This window comes from Zerene cesonia, chromosome 29 (genome assembly GCF_012273895.1).
Source record: "Zerene cesonia ecotype Mississippi chromosome 29, Zerene_cesonia_1.1, whole genome shotgun sequence".
NCBI lineage: Eukaryota > Metazoa > Arthropoda > Insecta > Lepidoptera > Pieridae > Zerene > Zerene cesonia.
In genome coordinates, this window is record NC_052130.1 from 5,992,314 (window position 1) to 5,997,474 (window position 5,161).

At 36.3% G+C, this 5,161-nt stretch overlaps 1 protein-coding gene across 3 annotated transcripts in view; it reads right to left on the bottom strand.

Annotated features, from left to right (window-relative positions):
- The window catches only part of LOC119837752 (C-terminal-binding protein), a 92,153-nt gene that overhangs the window by 28,158 nt on the left and 58,834 nt on the right, over positions 1 to 5,161 (bottom strand). The gene's annotated exons all lie outside the window — the stretch shown is intronic.

Consider the following 5,161-nt stretch of genomic DNA (forward strand, 5'->3'; position numbering starts at 1 on the left):
GCCTATTGCAGCCACACTATCCGCTCCCATACATCACTCATATACAAATAGATAGTACTACTGCATAGCACCTCCGTTGATTTCATGAATATACATTAACCGACTCAAGTTTAAACATGACCGGCGTTGATGGATGGAGGCGGTTATTAGTTCACGCTGGCCGAATGTACATATAATGTGTGAATTGCTTTTGTCAAAACTGCAAGATGCGACAATGATGACGAATAATAATGACGATTTCCGTGTGCAACAAGAATTGACTAACTTCATCATTTTAAAAAGCAGTTGGAATATTTTTTATACAACCCTAGCAATGGAACAGCCTATGACCATTCGCAGCATTAGGTACCTACACTGCGTACGTATTGGCGGCTATTATTAGTGTAGGTTATTCGATTAAACGTTCCCAAGTTTGCAGGCTGTTCCATCAGAGTGTGGCGGTTCGGGGCAAGAGATGCCGTGACGTAATCAGTAATATAAAAAATCCGGACAGGCATGTTTTGCTTTAGAAGGTGGATGTATCGCTCAATAACTTGATAAATTAGAATTCGTCTAAAATACTTCAATTCCAGTGAAGAAATTGAACGAGTACGTGATCATGATCTGTCTATCTTAACAGTATCTCATTTCAAGTCTCATCGTATACAAAAGTTTTTTTACTGTGAAGGGAACATTCACTTCAAAATAATCACTCAATAGTGAAACAAAGGTGGTTAAAAACAGGTCTCTGCAACATCGGCCATACAAGATCAGATCTCAACATTACATAAATTCATATATCTATATATCAAGAGCAAATCCCGTACACTGCATCCACGGTTCCGTATACATAAATCAATGTTTTCTTATGCAGCGTGCGTCCGCCGCAACACTGTACACTGGCGTTGTGCCACCGGCATTGTCTCCTATAAAGTGGGCCACGCTGAGACGCGACGTACGTGATAATTCACTGTTGGTTTATTGGTTTTCTTTTCATTTTATTTGAAATATTGTACATACTAATGTAATTTAATATACTTTGCAGTAATGATTATTTTATGAAACAATATAGAAGGAGTGTTGATTTACGGAATGTGCTGAATGATCATTTGTAGAATTACAAAAAAAATTTGCAACTTTAATGGCGTACTGATTATTATCACACGTTTTAAATACAGTATCGAGTTTCCTTACTGTTATATTATATACATATATCTCTCATCATTAAAAAAACACAAAGAGAGCCTAGTAACGTAGACAAAAGTAATACATTCCAATAAACACAGACCGATAAACCGACGAATTCGCAGACATTCAGAGTTATAAGTACAGACAGGTGGGCATCATCATTATTCATATAGAACAACCGTACAAGCCCGTCGTAATTCCAACAAATTAGACAACAATTCTCGTTTAAAGACGTCTCGGGGGCGAGGGGGGACCATGTGCGGGGAGGGGTTCGCCAAGTTATAATGGAATTCGCAAGCAATAAAACTTCCCTTCCGAGGCCCGTCTCAGGCCGCTCGGCTCGCACTCCGCCGTATGTTAATTTGATGGCGCTCGCATAGATTCAAATTGTCGCTGCTACATCGATGGGGACTCACTTTGGGACGCATCCCGTCTTTAGAAATGGGGTCCAAATGTCTCCTTTTTGATACCCGTGAAGAACAAATTAACGATTTATGTATACAAAGGTTTTGAAACATTTTTTGAACATGCGAAGTTAGTTTGAAATAAACCTAAAACTTTAGTAACTTTGGTGAAAAAATATTATATCGAGAAATTAATTATAGTTATTTTATTATTAATTAAAAAGTGTACGCATACATCACACTTATGAGCCACATGTAAACATACAATAGCTATTAAGAACGCGTCAAGTAGATACATTGAATTGGGATACTATCTATTCGTATATTTAACGTTGCTCAATAAAACATACTACGTTCTTCCAGCACAGTAAGAAAATATAACTATGACAGCATTAGGAGTAACCAAAAACCCCAATCGATCCGTCGAAGACACCCATGTAAGCATACAAACAAGGGCACAGACGACAGTTGACAAGTGACACATAGACTTAACAAAAGCATAGATATATGTGATATATAGCTATAGGTGGATGCTCGGTGACGCGGCAAGTTTCCAGCTATGGAAGCTAGGTGCGCGCAGAGTAACGGCAACTCAGACAAAGACAGGCTAACTTCCATTAAATCTTTCGCCAAGTTCTGCGCCACCGTTGGTTACTGTTTGAGAGGTAATTGTACCTAACCCTACCCACTTCCTATCAGACAACTTCATATAATGTTGTATGTGAATGTTGGCTTTCTTACTTTATACAGAGTGAAAGGTCAAAATACTATTAAAACTATATGAGACGAAAAATTGCTTATATTGCTCGGTAAAGATGTAGCTTTCTATAGTGAGAGAAATTATTCAAAATTGATCGAAAATTTTAGACCAAACGAGCTAACACAAAATCTTTATATTATTACAATATATTAGAATATATCGCTAATGACATTCCCTCATAATGACACCGATAGATCTACACACAACATTAACCCTAGAGATTCGAGCCAGCCTAAAAACATCAAGGTGAAACGACACAACTTTGTTAGCGCATAAGCCTATTTCATCTAATGTGGCATCGTATTTACCTACGCCAAGACGCACTGCGGAACTCGAGTGACTTACAGAACTTGAAATTAGCTTTAAAACTCAATTAACACTCTCGAATGCGAGCATAACTTTTGAGGTGAGGCAAAAGTTAATTCGGGGATTCTCGATCACGTACGTAAGTAACCTGCGTTCCTGCCTCTGGATGTCTTGCGAGTCGGCAACGGTGTTTCTACGTTACGGAAGTGATCTCTTGCAGGCTAGATAGATATATATGCATTGTGTAATGTTGTTACTCGACTTTACATTCACTCGTTCGTGAAAGTAAATTAAGCGAAATATAAAACGTTTATTGCTTTGTCACTTACGTACATAAAAATATATTTTTAAAAGCGAGTTATGTATGACTTTTCATTATTAAAAATAAAAAAGAAATTATTTAAAAAATAAAACTTTCTTCGATTACTAATAAGAATCTAAATTGTTAAAAAAAATAAATGACGCTCAGGCAAACATTGGTTTAGGACCTTTTTTTGCTTTATTTAATACATTAAACATTATCAAGAACGAAGCATAATATATAAATGTACATACATACACTTCTATGTATTGAATATATACAGATACAACCAAATCGATGTTCGCCAACATCAATAGCCATTCGATATTGTAAACATGCTTATCATCTAATCGCTTGTTATCGCGTACCTGACTCAACACGTGGATTTAGTCGGTGCTTATGTTGTGCTGTGGTAACAATACATACATACATACATATATATCTGCTCTTTACACACGTATTCAGTACATAATTGAGATAAAAGCGTGTGTATGTAATATCTAACAGTAGATATGGTAATGAAAGTGAAAGCGTAACGTGTGAAATGGAAATTTTCCATCGAATTTGATTGCGATAAAGTATCATGAGATCGTGTTATAAATAGAAGTACATAGCTACATAGCCATTAGTTATGAATACGTAATATGTACATTGAATTTTACTACTGATAAATACCATGTTTAAATTGAACTGCAAGTAAATCTACATGTTATCTCAATAATCAAGTGGTTCGGCTAACACAAATTCCTTCTTACAAAACCAAGCATGCAAGCATATAAACAATGAATTCAATGACTTACTACAAAAACGACTTCAAAATAGACAAACGACAACACCGCAAACGTGACAAATATTCTTTGCGCACTGATCCCCACTCGCAAGTGACACACCTGCCCGCTTTTTCAACTCGCTCACAAACGAGCATGATCCAAAATGAAACGTGTAATATAAACGCACATTTATACATAAAGCGATTAACCACTTGGCTCGCACTAACCGAGCGGCACACCACAAAAAAAGCTTCCATAGGAAGTAATAAATCTCCAAGTATCCACAGCACACTGGATACATAATATACAGTTTCGCAAGACACAGCTAATAAGCAATGGAAACGTTTAAATATTCATGATGAATAATTCATACTCGACGTATCGAATCGATGGGATCACCGGGAAATGATTGAATTTACATATTTATCGGCACAAATGCTTCACGTGGATATATAAATTGGGTAATCTCGTTTTGTACGGAGCTAGCTCGATGGATGTATCGCTTGTGCGGCTGTGATTTATCTTCTAGGGCGTGGTACTGGGACGGAATAAATAATAGTACGCTCACCAGTGCACCACTGCCGATTGCCGAGTTTCGGCGAACTTTAGAAATTGCATAGCTTCTCCTGTTTCCTAGCTCACATGTAACATACACATACACATTACACATACGTACATTATGCGATAATTATTAATGTCAAATGGGACATTAGAGCGTAATTAGTAATTTTATCGAGTATTTAATGTAATGCTTTATATCCGTACTGAAAACTTACAAATTAAATCAATATAAATAAAGGATGACGTCATAAAAACTTTAGTCATCACAAGAATTATGAGTTACGATAGATAAAAAAACAGAAATAAATCAAAATGATATATATTCCAAAGAATCATCATTACTTTAGAATATTTTCCTATCTACATACGGCCTCCAGTGTCAAACAAAAAGCTACAACGAAAAGAATTAAAAGAACCCACTGGTTTTCTCTTCAATGGCACTCACCATAGAGAACCTAAAGCATAAACCATTAAAATACAAAACAACGAGGTTATCATTACGACAGTGCGCGCCAAGTGTCTCATATAGTTATACCTACAGTATTTGTACGGTACAATATAGGTCAGCTTAACATCACGTTTATTAAATACAGATTAAATACGCTCTTATCGTGACATCTCACATTTTTTTACAGCATTGTTGACCTCTGACCTCGATACACACTCATCTTCGCTTTCACTTAAGTATAACAATCTGAACTCATAACGTATCACCAAATAAGATAAGTAATATTAGTAATACTCGTGTTGGTTTAGACACACAGCACTTTCTAGAAATTGCGAAGCTTAAGAAATAACACACATTATATACATAGACATAGAATAGTATTTTCATCACCAAAGTCCTAAGGGGCCATCCATAAATTACGTCACGCGTATTTAAGAACTTTTC